The 25588-nt window shown below is 36.6% G+C and overlaps 1 protein-coding gene across 2 annotated transcripts in view; it reads left to right on the top strand.

Annotated features, from left to right (window-relative positions):
- The first annotated feature begins 385 nt into the window (after nt 1–385).
- The window catches only part of TTC24 (tetratricopeptide repeat domain 24), a 268837-nt gene continuing 243634 nt past the window's right edge, over nt 386–25588 (top strand). Inside the window, exons 1-2 of one of the 2 annotated variants that reach the window (XM_044079777.1) lie at nt 386–539; nt 1276–1361. The gene's annotated coding sequence lies outside the window, so the exon portion shown is untranslated. The remainder of the gene's footprint in view (nt 540–1275; nt 1362–25588) is intronic. The other variant, XM_044079776.1, reaches the window with a different exon arrangement.

Below are 25588 nucleotides of genomic sequence, written 5' to 3'. Positions count from 1 at the left end.
TTACATAGAACTGTACTTATTACATTTTCACTGCATCGTATGCAACAATGTTTAAAAAATTGCGTCTCTTGGTCTACATTAGTTGTAATGGGATTATTTTTGGAACATGTTAATACTTACAATGTATATATTTTAAAATAGAACGTTTACTTTGGGACAAATCGATAGTCCTCATTGCTGGAAAAGAGCAGATTGTATATAATTGTTTTGCAACATAACTTGCCAGGAATTATGCCTTGAAAAATCAGGAGTGGAAACAGAGCTCACTGCTTCAATCTGCAAAGGAGTTGTATACGCTAAACTACCTGTCAGTCAGACTAGCTCGGCTCCCTGTTTTCCGTACCGGAGGAGCCCGTATTGTTTCTTTTGGTTGCTATGGTGAGGAGAAACCTGACTGTGTAGATGGAACACTGGGAAAAGTAACTCAACCCTGAAGATCCATTAGAAAAGTGCTCATTTTAAGGTACTGGACATAATGATCTACTACTGATCAAAGGAAGACGCAAATATTTTGGGATCTTAAAGAATGTAGTATGCAGGTAAGTTAACAGCATTATTTTAAAGACATATAACATAACATGTCTACTGAATTTTATAAAAGGTAACCCACTGAAATTTCTTACTCTGTAACTATATCTGTGCTTAATGTTTTTGACAGATTGTTAAATGACTGTCATTATATTATTAGCACAAATACACATCGGATATGTAGCAGGCGGTAAAAGTATTTCCGTTGAGATATTTACTTATCTGTAGCGTAACAACTGAAAGGATGCCTGAATGTTTTATAGTTCATATATGTGTATGATCACCCTGCCATCAGAAAATATCAAGGTACATCTTACTCCATAATAGAGCAATTTCATCTAACATCAAAGGTTTGAGGATGTGAAAATGTTCTGTTGGTAAAGTGCACAGTTATGTATCCAGGAATACCAATGAGCTTTAAGGTTCCTTCGTACATACTTGCCTTAATCTCTGGTTACTAAAACAGAGCACTCACTTTGCATAACATTTATAGATATTGCTTAAGCATAGATTTTTTTCTTAAGACTCTGAATGCATCATTTGTCTCCTCCCCTTCTAAAAATGCTTTAAGTACTTTATTTCTTCAATTCTTGTTTGTCTTGTACCAAACTTTTAAACATACAAAGGCTCTCTTTCAAAGTTTTTATGCCAGTATGCAGCAAAACGTGCATTGTAAATAAATGATTGCACAATCTGGACAAAACTTGCATTGCTTTCTTTTTACCTGTTTGTGTCTACTTTACATAGCTATGAAGACACTGTGCAACCTGGAAATTGAATACACAGGAAAACAAATGCTGCTTTGTTTGGTCATGGGATCTGCATATGTTCTGGTTTGATTTACACACTTACTATTTTTATCTCAGTTTAAAAGTTCTGAAGAATTTGGTGAAAATAGAAAGGGAAGAGCATAATGAAACATTTTTGTCAAGTAAAAAATAACAACTGACTTCTTGCTCTGCTAGTATTGGTACAAAGAAAGGAGAGTAACTAGAATATTGTGTAAGAAAAGAGAGTAACTAGGAGATAGTCTAAGCCTGTAGGGAGTAGCATTACTTTTTAAGATGCAGCCTAGCAGTACTAATGTCAAGGATTACCCAATGAATCCACATATTCATCACTATTATTCGAGAGAGAGTGTGTGTGTGTGTGTGTGTGTGTGTGTGTGTGTGTGTGTGTGTGTGTGTGTGTGTGTAATGTATATATAAAACATCTACAGTACTGTCTTTTTCATTACAAGTCAGTAGGAGATATAAAAAAGTACTGCAGCATTTACTTATTTAAGATTCAAGATTGTAACAGTTTTTAGCAATGGTGTGCTATTTCAAGATGTACCACTAATCTCGCATTAAGTATGAAATGCATATTTAGTTATATTTAATAATAAGAAATCAGACTAAAAGTGTGTGTGTATTAAAAATGAGGGTGCAACCAAGGATATACTATGTAGTCCCTGGTGCATAGGTAACTTTCATTTTTTTTGTCAGACTGTCTCAGTAATGTGGAAATCAGTTTAGCAAAACATTGATTTTCCAGATAGTAAAGCAGTATGGGAAGATGACAGCATCAAACTAGTTATAGGTATGGAGATTAAATATAGAAATGAAGTAAAGCAAACTATACAAATCCCATAGAAAGATGGTAACTGTTTCAAAAGTGAACTATGCTTTTTTATCTCTAGCTTTCCACTTAAAGGGTTTCAGTAAGGATGTTCGATATGTATCTTGTGTTTTTAATTAGATATGTATGATCCCTGTTATGCAAAAAATAAGGTTGCATGATCTCTATCATGGAAAAAATAGTCATCGATATATATATATATATATATATGGTGTGTGTGTGTGTGTGTGTGTGTGTATATATATGTGTGTGTGTGTGTATATATATATATATATATATATATATATATATATATATATATATATATATAATATATATATATATATATATATATATATATATACACACACACACACACACACACACACACACACACACACACACACACACGTGTCATGTGTAAATTTATTACAATCGACATTAAGGGCTTGTTCACTGTTATTCCCCATAATGTGGGGTTATCCAGATTTGAAGATGTGATTATCAAATTGGATTTTTTTGACTCCCATGGATTTTAGATTGATTTTGGAGAACATAGAATTTGTTCTCAAAAATAACTTTATCTACTTCCAGGGGGAGTATTATAAACAAGTTGATGGGGTGGCAGTAGGGGCTTCATGCGCCCCCGTTTTTGCCAATGTGGTTTTATTACACTAGGAACAACAGTGTGTTTTCATCCCCATTTTCTGAAAACATCAAAGTCTAGTATCGTTTTTGGATGACATCTTTATTGTGTAGAAGAGATCCATAAATGAAATAGAGAACTTTGTTAATTATATTAATAGTACCACTGAATTTTTGATATTCAGTCACAATATTGGTTCATCTGAATCCCATTTTTTGGATGCGGATATTAGAAAGGATACTATCAATAACAGATATGTATCCAGCCTTTATAGGAAAGAGTGTTTTTCCAACTCCTATTTACATTTTCAGAGTGACCATCCTCTTTTTCAAAAAAGAAATATAGTCAAAGCGTAAATGGTTAGGGCTGCCTGGATGACTACACTTAAGGAGGATTTGGTTAGTGAATTAGAGTTTATTAGGGAGTTATTTGTGGCTAGGGGTTACCCGATGGATGCAGCTGAGTCTATTAAACAAGATATTTTGAATGGATGGGGCACAAGATATGTTCCACTAATGTTTTATGGAGATGGTCCAACAGTGGAGTACCTGTCAGGGTCTGATTTAGAGGTGGACCCCCAGGTACAGGTGACGAGTATGAATGCAAGTATGAAAAAGGATACATTTTTTTGTGATGGAATACCACTTTGATATTAGGGGGGTTAAAAATGCATAATGGAAATACTGGGACTTTCTTTCCAAAATGCCCAGTAGCTTGGCTGTTTTTTCCAGACCTCTTAAGTTTAGTTTCAAAAGGGGTGCTAATTTGAAAAATTATTTTGAAAGTAGTTGTACTAAAGGTGTTAGCACCAAAAAAGGTACCTTCAAGTGTGGAATGTGTAAGCAGTGTGAGGGACAAATTAAAAATTAGTTGGAACTGGTTACTTTACATGTCACAGAAAAGGGGTGATTTACATTGCCATCTGCATTGATTGTTTCTCCTATTATGTTGGGAAAACTGAGAGAAAACTCAAACAAAGGATTTACAAACAAATTTATGAAATTAGTAAAAAAAAAAAGGGGACTAACGCCCTCCACACGCATTCTTTAGAATGCACCCAAGCCAGTTATACGTTTTGGGTATTGGAACAGGTCACGTTCCCCGAGAAGGGTGGAAACTGGGAAACTAGCCTTGAACTTAAAGAGTTATTGTGGCAGTTAAGATTGAATGCCTGTTCCCCTCTGGGACTCAATGAATATTATTCTATTATCCCTGCCTTAAAAATGAGAGCCTTGAAACTTTAGATGAAGAAAATGTAACTGTTAAATAAAGAAAATGTAATTTTATGATACCAGACAGTTTTATTAATATAATACATACTTTGTTTATTAACATAATGTATATTTTATTAACATGAATAGGTTGACGTGATTTTGTCTATTTAATTGGGAAACCAATGGTTGGTGTTTATTTTCATGATGTAATTAATTGTGTGTGTTATTTAAGCACTAGTGGAGTTTTATTATGTATTCTGATGAAGTTCCCTGTGAGGAGCGAAAGCGCTTAATCCTTGAGTTAAAATTTTGTAATAAATGTGGTTGTCGGTGGCTGCTTGGTGTATTCAACATTATTGACCGTGTTTGCAGTAGTGTTCCTTTATTGGTTCCAGTGGGCCAGACTAAGTTGTTCGGGTTCTTGGTTTATTGTACTCAGTCTTTTCACCATTTTTCTGACACTTTAAGGTGGTACATAACACAGACATTGAAATTTTAGGATTTTATTTCTTTTGCTGAAGTTAAGAATTTTAAAGTCTGAACACAAAGAGTATTTTAATATCCTGATGGAATGCTATATCAATTAATTGTTTTGTGACATAGAGATTATAGTAGATCACATTGATGCCACATGCAAAACTTTCAAATCAGAATAATGTTTCACTGCCATATACTTCTGAAGTACATATTTGGCTCAGATTAAGTACTATTGCTCATATTTCAGTATTGCACATACTTCAGTATTGCCCAAATAAAAGTTACATAGCAGACATTGTAGTAGCAGCTTCTCATTATGTGACACTGCATTACTGAATACTCATTTACGAACAATCCAATTAAAACACATTAGGTAACTGTTTATTAAAAGCTAAAGCTTTCAATATTTTTGCTCATTAATTCCTTAGTATTTTTGTGGCATACTGAAGTATAGTAACACATTAACTATTTTGTAACACAGGTTTGCAGTTGCTCTCAGCCATTTAAGAAAATAAGCATAAAATGTATATCACCCAGTATTTTCCTTTATTTTGCTCTTTGTGGTTATTTCCACATTCCTTGCTTAAAACAGAACGGGAACATTTCAATTTGCATTTTCTTTTTTTTTTGCCTTTAGTATTATCTGAATAGTTACTCTGCATCAGAAGATGCATACCTGATCTTTTTTTTAATTCATAAGCTTTTACAAGAAGGATAACCAAATAAAATTTTGTTAATAAAGATCTTTAATATATGAACAAAAGAAAATGAAGTCCCCTTAATTACTTTTCACTTAAGTTCTAATAATTCTTGGTTCATTTTTTTACTTCAGTAATGAGGTCTTTAGGTCACATCATAACATAAATGAACTACAACTCAACAATGATTAGTCCTCTAGTGTATACTTTATATAACAATATTTAAACACATTTTTTTATAAAAGTTTATAAATATTATGAAACATCTACTCTCCTTTTTCCATTTCATTCCTGTTGCTCCTACCCTTCTATTTCTTCCATTAAACTCACAGAATCACACTTATATTTGCAGTCCCTATATAATCAGACTTCATTACTTCATGCATTTATTATACTGGCGACTCCTTTAATGTAACCATTGCTTCCTCAGCATTAGTGAATGTTAACACTCCTAAAAAAATACTTGTAACACTGCTGTGAAGGTCAGACCAGTGTATATCTCTTACTCTTCTTAATATGTCAACAAACTATAGTCTCTTTGGAAAGGTTACAGCTAAGTAATCATGCTGCACATATCCTGTCTGACCAGCCACAGTAGAATTTCACTCCAGCTACCATAATTTCCATAACATCTGCATTAGCACTCTTGGCTAATATCAAAGACTGAAACAATACTTATTTTATGAACTCTAATCATACCCTGACTGAGGAATGGGGTCCATTCTATCATGGTATTAGAGACCCAAAATACTTGGAGAAGTTAAACAGAGAGGAAAAGCATTACAGATTTAACCAAAATAACTCTAAGGTTTATTCTGTGACATTTCTGACACAGTTGCTAGCAAATGACATACTTCTTAAATATCCAATGATAATTTTGTCAGTCTCTAATTATTTCTTTGAACATTTTCCTCCATTACTGCTAATTATTGATACAGACTTTCTGTTTGACCACCTAATTCTTCTATTGTCTTTCACACTTCAACCACCTGTTGTTTAGTTGTCATCGTCACCACCTGTTGTTTAGTTGTCATCATGGTGATCTGTTTATCATGTAGAAATACAGCATTATCAACGTCAGGTGCTTGCAGTCTTCTTATACAGCTTTCCAGTAATCCAGAAACATGCCACAAGCCAAATGTTGCTTCTTCTAAACTTCTTGTTTCTTATCTAGCATTCAGATGAATCTTATTTTTATCAATCCACAGGACACTGTTACATTTGCTGCCACTCCTCTTCATTCTTCCCATTGCATAATTCTTTCTCCCCAATCACATTTTCAGTTAGGGTTTACATTTTTTCTGTCATTTTTTGAACATTAAGACAGTCACACTTCAAAATGTTACTTATTCATATTGAATCACCTTATCTAATCACACACACATACACAAAAAGAAGGCATCAACTAGGATATACAGAGCAAAACAGAAGAAACAAGCAACTGCAAGCTCAATGAGACTCCCCCACAAACTATTTCTTCTCATTAATGAATTTTGCATCTCACCAAAGTCATAGTCTTTGGCTTGATTTTCATTTCAGTGCAGTAAACATCTATAGCCTCTACAGGACTTTATGCTCTTGGGGAGAACAAAATGTAAGTACTTTCTAGGCTTTCAATAATTTCTGGACCTCCCTCTAATTTTGAGTTTTTCCTTTTTTCTTTTTCAATAAAAGTAAATTAATTAAATAGTCTTAAGGCTTCTTATCCAGCACCATGCAGAAATATGGCACACTGCACTTTTTTTAGTCTTCAGAATCTAGAGTTTCTAGTTTTATGCTAAGTTACATTGCATCAAGATAATTCATGGTGGTTGCAGTTGAAGCATTTTCCACTCTAAAATATACTTCCCTGCTTCCAGATACAGATATTGCTGAAAACAAATATATTTCTCCACTTCCTCAAATACTTTCTCCACTAGACTGTGGGTATGTGTAATAAAGAAGTTCAATATACTGCCAAAGCACTGTGGACGAGAGAAGCCTCCATAATCTCTGTTAATTCAGTCTAAACTTGTAGAAGTAATGTGTATCACATGACATGCACATTTGTTGTACAACCTGTATGCTACGGATACCATGCTGGGAGGTGAAAAGCCCAAATGGAGGTGAGACATGGAGTGATAGCCAAGTAGGGAGGGAGAAGGTGAATACAAGTAAGCTTAGCAGAAGGCTCCAAATGTAACTGCAGTCATACAGTTACTCTGCATAGCTTGTGTTTTATTTATTTATTTTTTTTAAAGAAGGATACCTACTGAAAACTGAGGCCTGAGATTTGAGAAAGATATTAAAATGTGTTGAGGGTCAAGCCATGTGTATTTTGGAAGGGTGAATGGATTCAAAGCAAAGTCTTCAGACTTGGAGCTCTGCACCATAAATGCTATGCTGTGCTGCTTCTGGACTGATGCTGACATAATCCATTCATCCATGCTCACAAGTCACATCCCACTCCTATAGTGACCCCATAAACAGTCAGCTCTATTCATAAATATTACTAGTCAAGTACAGGAATGAAAGAAGATTGCTAGCACATCACACGCATGTGCGTGCGCACGCGCACACACACACACACACACACACACACACACACACACACACACACACACACACACACACACTGTACACATTGATATGGAGAATTTACAGTTACTAGTCAGTCCCCTGCTTGTTTTTAGAGGGTGGAAGGAAACAGGAGTACCTAGAGAAAATCACATAAACACAAGGAAGATGTGACAGAGGCACCCCAACCAAGAATCAGACTGGAGAGCTCCTTGATGTGAGACAGCAATGCTACCCAGTTCACCCCTGTGCAACATGATGCCATAATAGGTGTTTTAATATTGTTGATACAACAGCGCTATGGAAGAGTTTATGTAATATTAACTAAATATATAAACATGCTTAATTTAAAAAATATGACTTTGGATGCAAATGCAGGGCTATTTCAAGACCAGAGCAAGCAGGGCAGTTACCAATACCATTGTTCATTTAAAATGGCTTGAAGTATGTAGGCACTGGGGTAACATCTATTCACAAATGGCACCAGGCACAGAGCACTTCAGACTGAGTGGAGCACTTTTCCCTTGTTCTGCCTTGAAAACAAAGTTACCTGGAAATGACATTGACCAAATGCGCAGTAACAAACAGCTGACTGATGTTTGTTATGGTTAACTAGAAAGGTCAATTTTAACCTGATGGAAATTATTATATCCTCTGTAGAAAAATAAATGACACAAGGGCAATCAGTAGAAGTTCATTCTGAGTTTCAGTTTTACAGATGATATGGCAACAAGAACCTTCTAACTTTTGTTCTATTCTTGAAGTCAGTATATTTTTATATCAGCTCCAGGAATATTGTCCTTACATTGCAATGCATCTTAAATTCAGTAGAGTCTAAGGGAGCAACATCTTTCAGAAGTGGAGATATATAACAAGGCGGCACATTTTAAATGTGGGAAAATAAAAATAATGAGGTCACGGTGAAATACCTTTTAATTCACAATATAAGCTACATTTTTATTTATTTCTGAGGAGGCGCACACCTTATTTTTCCTGCAGATCTTCCTGCTGTGATACATGTGCTGGTCATCCCCTGATTGGATTATTGTATCTTGTTCAGAAGTCTGCAGTGTGGCTACTAATTGGAGTAGTGAGATGCCATCATATTGTGTTGTTTTTTGTGAACTGCACTGGCTTCACATTAGGTAGTATTTCATCCTTATGTATTTAGCCCCACATAGTGTGTGTTTTATCTGTCTCCAGGATCTGCTCACCTGGTATCTGCCAGCTACACCATTCTGTGGTATCAAATGACAGAATAATGTAAAATCCTTTCTTTGACAACTGATACCTGAACCTTGTGAATATCAAATAGTTGTCTTTTCCCTTTCTCTAATAACCGGGCTATGGCATTTTAATTTGAACTTTATAATCATGACAGGCAAGATAAAGGATTTTAAAATGACAGCTGAAAAAACATTTTGTTTTTGGTCTTCATCTTAGAGTTTGTGGGGGTACTAGATTGGGGAGCTGTGCAGGGCACCATAACACCTTGCTGTAGTTACCTGAAATTTTTAGAGGTTATAGTATTTCAGCCATTAAAGGAGAATCGCACCCACAGACTGAAAAAAAAAACATGTTTATTTCATCATGTCTTGATGTTTCCTACATTTTAACACCACTTTTGGACTTTATATGTTGTTGTGTCTTTTGGCTTTTCCCGGTTAGGGGTTGCCACAGTGGAACTCCGGTCCACTAATGATTGGCAGCAGATTTTTACGTGCCGAGTTGCCAGCCCTGACACGCAACCTTCAACGAAGGTACGCCCATTCACGCATGTCTCCACACAGAAGATGCTTTAGCTGAGAATCAAACAGGACAACATCTTACTGTGAGGCGACAACACTACCGCAGCACCACCACCGCAGGTACTTTTGGACTTTATATTTTTTTTTATATATTTTTTAAATGTAATTCCAGATTATGCCCACATGGGGTCAGGAATCTTGATTTTTTTTTTGTCTACTTCTAGATATCCCACATTGCAGTGTTTGGCTTTAAAATATTACAAAAGAGGCACAGGGAACTAATCTAAGGGGTGGCGAAAGCCAACACATTCTGGCTAGGCTTATAAATGCCCTTGGGCAGATAGCCTAATACTTACCTATGAACCTATCATAGCCCCTAAGCTCCTGTCAATGCATTAACTTTATCTGTGTTTTCGCGTATACCCTGCTTTCTTTTAATTACCAGTTCTTGCTTTTTAATGGCTACTTAAAAGGCAAACAGGGATAATCACACAGAACAATATTCTCAGTCCCTGTTGCTACTTTTTCTTTCTAAAGTGGCCAGTGTTCATTCTTTTGTAATGCCTGAGTTGTCGTCCTTAAACTCATCTCCCTCCTTCTAATTACCTCCCCTTTGTTTCTGTCAAAGTAGCAAATTTGAGCTGTTTGGTGCTGTGATTGATAGCTCACAGCAGCCATCAAAGTTCATGTGCTGAGAATACTGTTTCATGTGATTATCCCCTTTTGTCTTTTATGTAGTTATTGAAAAGCAAGAAATGGTAATTAAACCTGACTGACTAAAAAAAAAGCGGGATATATGTGAAAACACATGTAAAGTCAGTGCATTGACAAGAGTTTGGGGGTATGGTATAATATTTTAAAGCCAAACACTGCATTGTGGGATACCTGGGGGGAGACTAACAAAATCAGTAAGCCAGACCCCATGTGGACAGACTCTGGAATTACATTTTAAAATTTAAAAAAAAAAGTATATTACATAGAGTCCAAAATTAGTGTTAAAATGTAGGAACCATTGAAACTTGATGAAACAGACATGTTTTTTTCAGTCTATGTATTACTGTTCCCCCAACAGTGTTTGTAAATACCTGTGTTTCACCAAGGAATCCTGCAGTTTATGCAAAATACCCCAAAATAACCAGCATTAGGTGATATAATAATGAAATAAATCTACATTTTGTTTGAACGTTTTGGTAATGGCTAACTGAACCTTTTAGGTTTGAAACTGTTCTTCTCTGTTATATCTAATAACAGTCTCTTCTGCTACTGTAGTTGTAATGCAGAACATCCAGAGCTGGATCTAGCCAAGGTGCCCTGGGAACCTAATTAGGATGCTCTGCTAGCCGGGGGTTCTATTAATATAGACCGCTATAATTCATGACTATGTTAAAAAGTTTCACTGATGCACAATCATGATCTGTAAAGTTCTAAAAATAACACAACATTCCCTTCATCCTTGTTTACTGTTTTTTGTTCAATTTCTTTATTAATTTCACAGACTGAACAGTGGCATGGGTTCACATACAGTTATAGAAAATAAAAAGTCATTTTAAATGAACAATGCCATGGGAACACATACAGTTATAGAAAAGAAAACAAGCCATTTTGAACTTTTTCATTAACTTCATTAATTTTTACATTTTTTAACAATTATTAGTCACTCCAACATTGCATAAATTGTTCAAATCCTGCACTCCATTAAATTTCATTCCTTCACCACCTCCTGAACATTATTCTGCATATGTGTCCATAAATTCAGTTTATTTCTATATATCTGTTTTATAAACACATCTTCCACATCCGATTATTTTATCTCTTTCAGAGTATTCAGTACTTCATTTTTGGTTGGCTTACATTTTAATTCCATTTTCTAGTAATTACTTTTTTGGCAGTCAGCAACCTAAAGCTTATCAAGAATGTACAGTGTCCAGGCAATTCAGATCTTATAACCCAGCTCAAAAGAATCATTTCCTTAGTTACAATAATTTGTTCCCCCAACATTTTTGGCAAAGTACTTTGTAAGGAATTTTAAAACCTGCCAACTCATTGCACCCTCCGCCCCCATAAAATGTTCCCAATTGTCTTTCTTTTCCGTCACATCTGTCTATTTGAGGAAAACTTCTCTGAAGTCTGCTTGTTTTTGGGGTATAAAATACCTATCCAAAAACTTCCATGCAAAATCCCAAACCTTATGGACTTTGTTGCATACTTTAAAGCTATACAGATGTCCTCCCACTGTTTCTTTGTAAATATCCTTTTCAGTCTCTTTCTTCTCAAATTTTCTAACCTCTTGTGATTGACTCGTATTGTTATCATGCAATATTTTATATGCCTTACTAATTATCCCATTTTAATGACAACGTCTGTTCTAAACTCAGCTAAAAACTCAACAAGAGCTGGTCTTTCACTTAGCATTCCCCTATACATTTTCTTTGCATATATCCTATTATCAGTCCCTGGTATGGAAGGCAATCTCTAACCTGTACTCCAAATTCAGCCTGACTTCATCCCTCTGTGTTACATCTCTCCTTGTTATTTGCTCCCAGTACCGTAGTTCCTTTGTTCATTTTTCTCCAATAAATACCAGTCCTCTCTTGCCTATTTTCTCTACACCTACTTACAGTCATCCCTATTGGTAAGAAATCTCCTTTTTCTGTTCCATTGTTGGCTTAGTTTTAGAATACGTTCTGCTACTTTATAAATAGAATATTCTGCATAATTGTTTTTATTTTCATTAAGAACATGCATCCAAAATCATATTCTCTACTTATTTCCTGAGCTCACCCCAGCTTTGTCTTCATGCCTTTGCACTTTGATTTATAACATTCTGTTTTGTTCTATACATGAGCTTCAACTGCATATCTCCTAAGTGTATCTTCAAATCATGTAAGTCTAAACCACATTGTTCTATTGGGAAGAAACAACTTATCCCACTTAATTTGTTTGGGAGAGGAAGAGGAAAATAGTTTTTCAACTCTTTATTAATTATAGTCCACAACTTCTCCTCTGGTTGATAAAATAGATGCTTGACCTGTATATAAAGCTAAATGGACTTGAAACATTTCCACTGCTTGTATCTTACTATCCATCTCCATGGTAAAGCACTTCTATCTTCTCATCTTTTGTATTATCTTTTGTTTAGTTTATTCCTATGTATCATTAACTACATCCAATGAACCACTCCTTGAGCCAAAAACCTACGACCACCATATAACAAACACCTTTATTCAGGCCACATAAAATGATCCACTGTACACAAAACAAGTCAGCAATCCAACACGTATAGAATAATACATTTTTTATTAGAAAGATTTTTTTTATTAAAAAGATTTGTATAATTGAATGAATGTTTTATAAGATAAATAGTTTTCTTTTGGGAGTTTAAGTTTTTAAGGTTAAAAACACACTGTCACTTTAATTTTGAATTGGTTCTTTTCAATTGATGGTATTAGGTACATATAAAAATGGTGTTAGTACCTACTATTAATTGTTCTGATGAAGTCTATCGACGAAAGCGCTTGACCTATCCTGTGGATTATTTTACCATTTTGGATTGTTGGATTGCTGACTCGTTTTGTGTACAGTGGATCATTTTATGTGGCCTGAATAAAGGTGTTTGTTATATGGTGGTCGTAGGTTTTTGGCTCAAGGAGTGGTTCATTGGATGTTATTAGTGGTTGTTGCCACTCTTTTACACACCTTTTTGGTTTACTATGTATCATTAACTGCCATAAAAGAATCCTTTTTAATATATACCTAAAAACGTAATCTTATCATGTCTCCAGAGATACAGATATTGCTGATCCAATTCATGTGTGGCTACAGACTTTATTGCTATAGCCTTTATTTTATCTTCATTTATTTTATATCTTGAATAAACTTACAAGTGTCTTAAAATATTCCATAGCACCAAATTTGGCCTTATCAAGTATAAAATATCTCTTTTTTGAACAAAGCTAACTTTTCTTGACTACCATACCAGTTATATCCTTGAATGTGCAAGTCCATTTTTTTCTTTGTTAATAGCTCTAAGGGTAAAACATATAACAAAGCAGATAGAGGACACCCTTACTGGTTTCACCTATTCAAACATATTTTGTCAGAGAGGAACATTCCACGTTAATTTCCTCTGACCCTTCATATATCCTTCTAATGTACCTTATTATTCTGTCAGGGAATGCAGATGCTACCATTGCCCTACTCATAAAGTCTCAACTTTCTATATTGAATGTCTTATCTGCATCAAGTCCCCCTATCAGCTGTGGTGCTTTCTTGTACTTTGCTACCCTCTGGAGCATAATTGTTCCATTAATGTTGTTGAATATTTGCCTCCCCTCAACAAAACCACAGTGGTCCATATCTGTCAATTTTGGCAACACATTTGCCATTTTCCTAGCTAGTTTAGGCATAATAACTTTTTAATTATGGTTTAAAATTGAAACTGGTCTATATGAAGCTGGGTCTGAAGGGTCTTTGGCCTCTTTGGGTAATACCGCTATCACAGCTTTATCCAAGATGCCTGTACTGTTCCTCATTTAAAATGTTGTTAAATAGAACCCTCCACATATTTAACATTTTCTCCTCTCCTAAATTCCAAACTCCCACAGGAATACCATCTGCTCCTAGAGAGTGCCCCATTGATTAATTATATGCCATTATTTTTAATTCATCCCTCTCTATGTTAGCTATTAATTCTTGAACCTCATCTTCCGTCTAACCATGGCATACTTAATTTTTCCATAAATAATTCCATTTGTGCCTTTTCTTGGTTTCCTCGTTCCTCAGCTTTATACAAATTTGCATAAAATGTCTGAAATATCTGTAATACCTCTAGCATCTCTAGAGATAATTCTCTTTTCGTAGGCTCCCTGAGTTTGGCAACAACCCAGGGAGTTATCAAAAATAGTTGCTTATCAGCAATATTTCTAAATTCATGCATATTATCCAAATACTCCCTTATTTTCCTTTTAGCAATCAACAATTGCTCTTCTTCTGGTGTTGTGAGATTCCACGTCTGAAATTCTTTAACTTATGGTAACCCCTATAAATAAGTCCTACTGCTTTTCCCCATATCTCTTTTTCTCTTATTTTTATCATATTTTAAACTCAATTTTCCACCTTATAGCTATCCCATATGAAGAAATGTTTATCTTCCCTTATAACTCTCAAATCATTTGCACTACTTTATCCTTAAATTCCTTTATTTTTAAAACATAAGTTGGAAAGCATCAGTGTCTCATTTTTACTTCATTGCCCTGAAATTGTATCTACATTTTTTATTTGTGTTTGAGCTGAAACAGTTATTGGATTAATTTCAAAGCTTTCAGTTAAATAGCCATGCTCTTGTGAAATACAATTTCTACTCAGTCTAATCCAGTCTTAGTACCCTGGGGAATAACACGTAAATTACTTTGGTGCTCCTGCTAATAAATTCACATCTTCCTTTTCAAATATTCTCATTTATTTCTTCAGAAATCTAACCTCTTTTGTTATATTTTCCCTTCTTTGTCCCCTGATACATCATCACTGTTGGAAATCAGGCTCCTGTTCCCACCCATAAACAATATTCCCTGATGAAAACTAATTTATCCCACAATTCTCTTAAGTTCCTTTAAAGTAGTTTTAGGTGGAATATAAATATATGCTAGTGTAATCCTTCTTCCATGCCAGTGATTCATAATTACTGCAGATCTGCCATTATTGTCTTTCCTCTGCTGTCACTACTAGACCCCCTCTCACAATCAGTATTATTAACTTCCATTTCCCTCTCCCTTGATACTTTGCTGAATATGCATTCTGAAGTCCTTTCTTTACTAAAGTCACATAGTCATTTCTAGTCAAACTTGTCTCCTTGATAAAATTGGCAATGCAGCCTCATTCTAGTAAGAAGCTATTACTTTCATATATTTTGCATGACAATTTTTGAATATATATTTCCAGCTTGAAATTTATCTGCACACACTAATGCTTGGCATGCTGGTCTTGTATATAGTCACTTCTTCTCATCTCTGTTTGAAACTGTGTCACATTTTCCCAGACTTTTGCTTGAATAAAAACACTCAAAAAACTAGAAAATAAACACATTTTGTAATATCCCAACCCCCTTTAACTCACAGCAAACACATAAAACTATATATTATTTTCAAAAAGGGAGATTACTCCTCCATATAGAGGCAGCTGCCCCAAATAGATAGGTATATTCACACTATTTATCTTTTCTAAAGTTTGGTTTAAACATGCTGGAAATGCATACTAGTGCCTGTGTTCTACCCTAAAAAATACCATATCTCCTTGTCTTGTCTTCATTTCCCTCCCAGATGTGAAAATCAGCTTACATGCTCTCATTTATATGATTTTTAGCCTGAAGAAAAAGTGCAGTGGCACCCTTAAATAAATAAACTAAATTATGTACTGTTATATTTAATATATAAGTATTAAAGTTGCCAGGGATGCAGATATATGCAAAGGCATTTACTTTTCTTAATATCACGCTTTCATTTATCTTCACTGGACTGCTTGTCAGTTCCCCTTGAAAAGTTAACAATGATGTTTCCTGTACAAATGCAAAAAAGTACATTATTGAGTTATTTCCTGATTAACTGCCTGAGACTGTAAAGTCACCATCTCTAGCTGCTTGCATTTGTTGATAGAAATAGCTTTACTGATGCAAGAGACACCCTTTTTAAATATTGGAAAACTACCATTTTTCATGTTTCCAGTAAATAAATTCCCTTATCTGTAGCATAAATTAAGAACATTAATCTATACTTCCACTTGAATAAAAATGGGAGAAATATTATATTTTAATGCACATATAATATGATCAGTACACTTTAACTTCTTTGTCCAGTACCCCAAGATCACAACATTATATTGCTTATAAGCTGCCATTATCTTGTTATGGTATAAACCCTGGCTATATTGTAGTCAAGAAAAAAGCACTTTCTACTTTAATGTCAGTAACATAAACAGCAGTTGCCCATGAGAGAGCCCCCATCACACATTTTAAAAACCTCTGCATATTATACAGACCTACTTTGCAAAATAATATATGCCATTTATTTCAAGACATTTATTATATAAAGTTTAGTAAGAAAAAAAAATGTTTTCATTATTTACAGTTACTTCTTCAGTCCCTTCATTTTCCTTCTAAACATTAATGGCATAGTGGGAATTATGCTTTAGAGTTCTCCCACCAACTTAAGACAGTCAAACTTCCAGTCATTTTTAGACACTTCTTGCACAAGCACAATTCTCATGTCCAAACTGTATCCTATGGAAATGATACTTTACAATTCTTGTGTCAATTTCCTACTTTCACATCAGTGCTGGTCTTCTTCATTATCATCTCAACCACCCAATACTGGCCTCTAGTTCAAGTCCAAGGCACTCCAGAATTTTGTAGTCATCTCCTGGGCTTTTTTTTACTCAGTCATTTTCCTTTGGAAAAATGGAAAAAGTTTGACTAGCAAGTTCTCTCTGTGGGCTTTGCTGTTGTCAAAAGAATGAAAAGCTTAATCCCCTTCAACTTCTTACTCATTCTTTGCTGGGTAAACTTTTTTATTTCCTCCTTAACCTGTTCTCCATCCAAAAAATTATATTCAGTCCTCCCGAAAAAAATATTCTAAAAATGCTTAATATAGCAAATTAAATCTCACATCTGCTTCATGACATCCCCTGATTGCGGGGATAAATGCACTTTTTTTCTGCTTGGTATACAGTAAGTAGTCATTTTCTACAAACACTCTGGTTTCCACAGCTTTTAATGTCTTCCCTTATATACGCAAACATTTCAGGCAGAGACAATAATGCCATTCTAGCCTGCCACTATACCAAAACAGTTATTTCCATAATAAGTGTCCAGGTTGCTGTTAAAATAGCTAAACTATTGGTTGCTTTAATGTAATTTGGTACTTTATTCCATGCATGAGCTACTCTGTCAGAGAACCAGTTAGTACACCTCGCATTCCTATATACCTTTCTACAACGGCTGCCAGATAATTCTCTACTACCTTTTGATAGCTACCTGTGAGAATGTTTGGGATTATCTTTAAATGCCCTATATACCCAAATAAGGTCTTCTCTTAAATGTATATATGAGACACTGTACAGGATCAGATATTTCAGTCTTTCATAATAACTTAAATACCCACTTTCATGGTTGCCCTTGGTATATTTCTGCTGTACTGTTTCCAATTTACTCATTTTTTTTTCTTATAAGGTTTCCATATTGTTATTCCATACCCAAGTTTGGGTCAAATGTAACTAGCAAACAATGATTTTATAACTTCTGATTTTCTAGACTGTATAAATCTTTTTTTATTCAACCAATAGTTCTAGAACAATCATTAACAAATTGGTTGATGTGATTAAAAAAACTCAGAGCTGGATCTACCCATATACCATACCAGGTCCTTAAATTAATTTACAGTTTCAATCACTGTGGGCTATATTAAATATTTTCCTTTCAATCTATGTCTCCCAAATCTCATATGCTTAGTTTTCATGTATTTATCAGTATATTATTCTCCTGTGTCTGAATGGTCAGTTTAGTTCAGTTCTTTTGCAGACATACTCTGTCTGTAACACATGTAATCAGTTTACCAGTTTTCAAGTCATCTGCATACAGTCTGTAGAACACCTCAGGTGAAAAAGATCTGAAAGATACATCCAACAATTATGGAGCTAGGACACATACCTCATACTGCTGTACAAGTAACTTCAGATGTCAAGTGAAAATAACCATAGTCTTTGTCATTCTAGATCCAGAACACTGTCAGAAAGTTAGGGCAATGTAGGACAGCATGCCATTTATTGACCAAATGCAGGTATCTCTGACTATATGATTAACTGATATTTGTATATATGCATACAAACAAAGCTAGCAGCACTTACAATATTACTTAAGAAAAGTTCATATTACATATATATATATATAGAGAGAGAGAGAGAGTGAGAGAGATTAACATGTGACAAACATAATAAATATAAAGACAGCTCAGTCAACTAAAAAGAGGGTGAATCAGATTAACCAATCACATTAAACATCTCTGATTATACAGTGGTGAACTGAAACTAACATTTAGAATCTAGATAGATTTCATAAGAGCCTGTGGGAAATCCTGACTGTAACCTAAAATTTCACTTATCCAATTGTGTGATAACTTGCCATGTCCTGTTTGTAAGATATGCACCTATCCATTTTATCAAGATTACATCAATACCTAGTTGTTGTAATTTATTGATCAGTGTTTTGTGTAGGACCCTATCAAATGCTGAAGTTAAGTCTGTATAAATTAAATCACAGCACAATTTTTCATTTATAGCTGCTATTATATTGTTATATAATGTCACGTTACAGGTGGTTATAGATCTATTTTCAAAATGTGCATGCTGATAAATGGTTTCATCTCCCGTCCTTTCCAATTCTGACAATAATTTATCCAAAATAACCTTCTCCATTATTTTTCCACAATATAAATGTAAACTTATTATTCTGTATGACTCTAAGTTTTACCTATTCTCCTTTGCCTTCTGCCACAGTTTTGTCAGGAACTGTTCTTTCTGCTGGTATGACTGCATTACTGCTAATATAGCTCATGCACACTGAGTACCCTTTCAATTATCAAATTCTGCTATGGAATATCAGTCCATTTGCTCATTTGTAGTTTCATAAAATTAATGCAATCTATTCCTTCCAGGTTTCTCTGCTATAGCAGTAAATCTCAGGATTTCTCTGATTGTCCTGGTGCAAAATCTGGTCAGTCTAGACACTCCCTTCCCTAATAGTACATACGGTAAAAACCTGCTATAATGGACAGGCAGTTTCCCATCGTCTCTATGGCCAGCCTGATTGACATGGCCATCCTGAGGCAATGTAGCAATTGTTTCATGTGGCCTGACAACCACTTAGTCCTAAAACAAACAAACATGTTATGTGAGAGATGTAATTACACCATGAAATTAGAGACAATGCTCTCATATAACGACACATTGAATATCAAACAGGTTGGCAGCACGCACACTTCTCCTCTCCCACAGAATAATGACATGATACATAAGCCCACATATGCGGAGGTACTCTCTAGAAACCTATCAAAAGATCAGAGACCTCCCAAATGTAAACCACTTGCACACACTGCAATGCAAATAGAAAACACTACACATAATAACACACCCACCAGTGTCACAGCAAATAAAAACATCTCAAAACCAAATGTATTGGTCATAGGCAACTCCATAGTGAGACACACAGATGTCCCCCTCACCAGGCTGGACAAAGAAAGGGTCATAGTTAGCTGCTTGTCAGATGCCAGCATCCATCAAGTCACACAAGCACAAAAGTCACTAAACAACAACTACCGTTATGACTCTGTCATAGTCCATGTTTGGGCAAATTACTTGAGACATACCTCTCTGGACTATATGAAAAGAGACATGACTGAACTCTCGGGTTATGTGTCCTAGGCAGGTATGAGTCTAACCCTAAGCAGCATACTACCTTCATCTAGGATGATGCCACAGTATAAACAAAAAATTATCAACTTTAACAATTGGCTTAGCTACTGGTGTCACTCCAAGAGGATCCACTATCTGTCAGCCTGGGAAGATATAATCGACAGGCCATGCTACTTTGCCAGAGATGGTCTGCACTTGTCTCCTCTGGGCTTTCAGAAACTGGCAAAGGCTTTTGCCTCCCCATAGGGCCATTTGTAGGCAATGTGAAAACAACAAAACCCTCAACATAACAAAATCCTCCTGGAATAAACTCAAGGTTATGCTGCATAATGCTAGGAGTCTAAACAGGAAGCTGCACTCCCTGGAAGCACTCCTCGCCTTGGAAGATGCTGACATCTGTGCATTCAGTGAGACATGGTTCAAAGCCACTGAGAGCATCCCGGCTGTGCAAGGCTACAATGTTTTCCACACGTTCAGACCACAAACTGTGCGTGAAAGACCCAAAGGTGGAGGTGTATCCATCTTCATTAAGGCCAAGTACACAGTGAGACTGGTCAAACAGTATGACTCTCTCAAACTACGCCATGTCCAATTAACTGTAGGCAAAACACCCTGCCACATCATTGATAGCTATAGGTCCCCCACCATGAACCAAGAAAAGCATCCTGTATACCTGGACTTACTGAAGTCAATCGCCATACAGCCAAAACACCTAGATCATGGGTGATTTTAACTATCCTTCCATCGACGAGGAAACATACACAACTTCAGACTTGCTTACCCAGGGGTTCTTGGACTTCGCCAATGCAAATGCTCTGGAACAGATAGTCAGCACCCCCACAAGAGGCTCAAATGTCCTAGACACAGTACTCATGAACATGGGGGATCACTGCACTCCCCACTGTGTGATGCACTACCTGGTAAGATCAGAAGATAAATCAGTCTCATTTGATGTAACTATAAAACCTGCAGAAGAAAAAAACTAAAAACTTTTTCCAAAACAAACTATCACCTATTAAGTTGTTGTTGTTGCCATTCGGCTTTCCCCAGTTAGGGGTCACCACAGCAGAACTCCGGTCCGCTAATGATTGGCAGTACATTTTCGCGAACGCCAAGGTGCCAGCTCAATGTTCAACCTTCAACGAAGGCATGCCCATTTACGCATGTCTTTCGAACGCCCGGCCAACTGCGGGGAGGAAATGCAGACTCCACACAGAAGACACTCCCCGCACTCCAGCCGAGAATCAAATGGGAGAACCTCTTGCTGTGAGGTAACAATGCTACCACTGCACCACTGCGGCATACTATCGCTTATTAAGTAATGGTATAAAAAAAGTTTCAAACCCTCCCCAATCACAGACAAGAATGATTCATATGCAGAAATGTACACAAATGCCCTGTATAACTAATTAAGCACCTGTATAGACTTGGCTGTACCTGACCAGATCAAAACCAGGTCCACCTGAGAAAGCAAGCCTCAACAAAACAAAATCCTAGGCAGGTATGAGTCTAACCCTAAGTAGCATACTACCTTCATCTAAGATAATGCCACAGTACCTCAAGTATAAACAGGTTGGATGGTACCACTCATACTATACCAGAGGAAATTGCCAACCTGCTAGCTGACAGATTTGACACGAACTTCATCCATCTGCCCCTACCACCCATACCCCAAAGCATACCTGCCACCATTCCTCAGCCTATTATCTGTAGAGAACAGGTCATAACTGCACTGGCCAAGGCCAAAAACATGGCTTCAGTGAGACCAGATAACATCCCAGGTTGCCTACTAAATAATCTAGAACAAGACCTAGTGGACTCTCTTAGTGCTCTCTTTAATCACAGCCTGAGAACTGGCTATTTTCCAGTGGAGGGGAGAACAGCAATACAATAGTAATCCCTCTGTACAAAGGGGGAGCTATCAACCAAATCTTGGAATTAAAGATGCATAAGCTTAACTAGCCTCATCTGCAAGGCCATGGAAAGAATCATTATGGACCTTATCAACAAGGACATAGGCGATCTTCAAACTCTAGACCCTACCAAATTTGGCTTTGTTATGTGTAGATCATGCTTGTTAAATGTGGCAGACTTCTTTGAGAAAGTCACCAAAGCCCTGGATGAGGGGGAAAGAAAGTGCGTACCACCTACCTTGACCTCGCCAAAACATTCAACACAATCACCTACTCAGGTATTATAGAGAAACTCTCTCAACTGGGAATAAACCATTATGTCACTAGATGGGTAGCCAATTGGCTCACTGAGAGAACACATACGGTCAGTGTTGGTGATTCCACCTCTGGAAGTAGACCAGTCACTAGTGGCATGCAACAAGGATCTGTACTGAGCCCTTTGCTGTTTGAAATTTATTTCTCATAAGTCCAGGCAAATGCAGATGGCCTATGGCTGACAAAGTTCACTGATGATTACAAATTTGGAAAAATCATTGAGTCCCCCAACGATGTTAACATACTGCAAAAGAGGCTAATGCAAAAAAACGATTGGTGCCTGAGCCATGGATTAAAGCTAAATGCAAAAAATGCATTATTATTCCCTTTGGAAAAGTGGAATTCTCTGCTAATTACACTACCGACAGCACTCTCATAAGTTCAAACCCAGTGGTATGAGATCTGGGTACACAAGTTGATAGCAATCTGAACTTCAACCACCAAGTTTCCACAGTGGTGAGGAAAGCCTTCTGTGTAGCACATTTCATAAGTAAAGGCATCACATCCAGGTCCAGGGATGTTATAACTCCATTGTACTCGACCCTCTTCAGAACAATAATTGAGTACAATGCTCCTTTATGTATGTACCTCACCAAACACCTGCAACAGCTGTAGGGACCCCAAAGGTTTCTCACCAAGAAAATATGGGGCCTCCAAACCAAGACCTGCATGGAAGGACTGTAGGCCCTCTCACTGTACACTGTATCCTACAGACTGGTAACAGGTGACGGCAGACGCTGACTCTGCCCTAATGGAAATGCTGCACATTCGCAAATCGAATGGTACAACAGTCATTCGCTCTAGGGATCTCAACCTAGTCTGTGAAATGAACAGAACATGCTGGAAAGAGAGGCACATCTCCTAGAGACTGCCAGTCCTTGGAATAAACTCCCAATTCACATGAAACCATAGCTCCACCCTGACCCTATTCAAATGCAATCTAGATAAATGGATTGATGACAGTAAATTCACTCCTGGGGTGGTGCCCATGGCCCTCATGGATACGAGCTGTCAGTAGTAACCATAGACTGTCTATGTGAATGTCACTCAATTAACCAAGGACAAGTGGGACAATTCAAGATAAACATGGCTAGGCTTGTAAGGGCTCTAGAGCCATTAGTCTAGTAACTTCCTATGGACCTATGTATGCTGTGGCTTCTAACTACTATTTTGTTGGAACATTTCTTCTGAAGAAGCCTCATATTTAACCAGTCTATCCTTTATTTATGCGGTTTTAGCAGCTCATTTGAATATCCACTTAGAGCTTCTTCTATTCTTTCCACCCTGGTGCCATTTGACTTTACATATTTCTCCAATGGCTCATTTATTTTAAACACCTCTAAATGCATTTGATTTATTTTTCTTCTAAATAATTGAAATTCATCACCTGTATCTTAGCTGAAACCTGAACTGCTTTTTGCTTAATAGTTGCAGGGCTCTATCCAACAACGTTTTTTCTTTTCATTTTCTAAGTGATTGTCTCTTACTTTCTCCAATGTTCTTAACTGCTGATATCCAGGCAGTATAGTGACTAGTCAGTGGATTCTCTGTTAGCGGTATAGGTGGAATTTCCTGACCCTCAGTTGCTTGAAGAAAAAGACGCTAAAGAATATAATTTAATCACTGTTTTTGGTAGGAAACCATTGCCTGCGCATACTTAGAAATTTCACCAGCAATGTTTCCTTCATTTTTGAAGATTTGTCATTTCTTGGAGTTGATGCAACTGGACCGGGAGTGCAGTTTCTTGTTTAGACTCCTAGCATTAACAGCAGTACTCTGAGTTTATCTAGAGAATATTTTGTTGCATAAAAAGGGACAATAGAGTTGGCTAATGCCTTTGCCAGTATCTGAAAGCATAGAGGAGACAGGTGCAGATTATCTTTGGCAAAACAGCGTGGCCTGTCAGCCATCTTCACCCAGGGTGACAGATATTGGATCCCCTTGGACTGACACCAGAAGTTAAACCAATTGTTAAAATGAATCCTTTTTTATTTATATTGTAGTATTATCCTTGGAGATAGTAGAATGATGCTTAAAGCTAGGCTCATACCTGCCTGTGGCACATAATCTGAGAGATCAGTCATGTCTCTCTCTCTTCATATAATCCAGAGAAGTACATCTCAGGTCATTCACACCCACATGGACTATGATGGAGTCATACTGGTACTTGTGGTTTAGTGACTTGAGTGCTTGAATGACTTGATGGATCCTCGCACCTGACAGGCAACTAACCATTATCCTCTCCTTCTCCAGCCTGGTGAAGGGGACATCCATGTATCTCATTATGGAATCACTTATGACCAGTATATTGGATTTTCTGGTGTTACGGCTTATGGGCTTGTTTAATGAGACACTGGTGTGTGTGTGTATGTGTGTGTGTGTGTGTGTGTGTGTGTGCATTTATGTGTTGTGGTTGTTGTTTGCTATGCTGTGTGTCTATGTGGTTTCTGAAGGCAGCATATGAGAGGTCTCTGGGCTGTTGCTAAGTTATTAATGAGTACCTCCACATATGTGGGTTTATGTGTCATGTCCTTATTTACTGTGGGAAGTGATGTGCATGTGCTGACATCCTGTTTGGTATTTGATTTGTCCGTATGTGAAAGTCTTGCCTCCAGTTTTATAATATAACTACATCTCTCACATAAAATATTAGTTTGTTTCAGGAGTAAGTTGTTGTCAGTGTACATGAGAGAATTGCTACACTGTCTCAGGATTTCATGTCCATCAGGCTGGCCAGAGGGATGATAGGAAACTGCCCATCCATGATAGCAGGTTTTTATTGTATGATTCATTAGGGAAGGGAATTGTTTAATTTGACTGGACTGTGCTGGTAGCCTAGAGACTATAAGAAGGCTATACTTTGTGTAGTCTAAGGTTGACAAATGAAGCAACAAGGCTCAGTGTGCAACTGAGTTGGTCCTAGAGCAACAGAAAAGCTTGGAAAGGTTTTATTGACAGATGTTTAGGGAAAACCTAATCCAGTGCTTTTGCATCTGTACAGGGCACTGCCAAATATTGCTGTATAAAGAGCAGCACCGCATAAACATGAAACTTATATATAAGCAAGAATAAATAAGTGTAAAGCAATCTACCAATTGGAAAAATGCACAATAAACTTTCCTACAGCAATCCTCAATTCAAATAGGTCTAGATTCACAGCCTTCTGCCACAAGAGTGCAGAAAACAGCCCTCAATGTAAGATGGCTGGTATAGTGCCTAAGTGTAAGAAACCACACAATCTAGATTCAGCAGATTTGAATCTAGCAGATACAATGTAGCTAGGACCTTAAAGTAACAGTACAGTTCTAAGGTTAAAAACATGCAGAAATGCAGTGAAAAAGTCAGCAATAACACAGCAGTTGAATAAAATACAGTCAACAAAGTGCAAATAAAATCTAAATAATAGTTATTTTCATTTTTCTTAGCTTTGGATGGCTTT

Source organism: Protopterus annectens, chromosome 8.part0, assembly GCF_019279795.1.
Source record: "Protopterus annectens isolate FY-2018-M chromosome 8.part0, PAN1.0, whole genome shotgun sequence".
Taxonomy (NCBI): domain Eukaryota; kingdom Metazoa; phylum Chordata; order Ceratodontiformes; family Protopteridae; genus Protopterus; species Protopterus annectens.
This window is presented reverse-complemented; position numbering and strand designations above follow the sequence as displayed.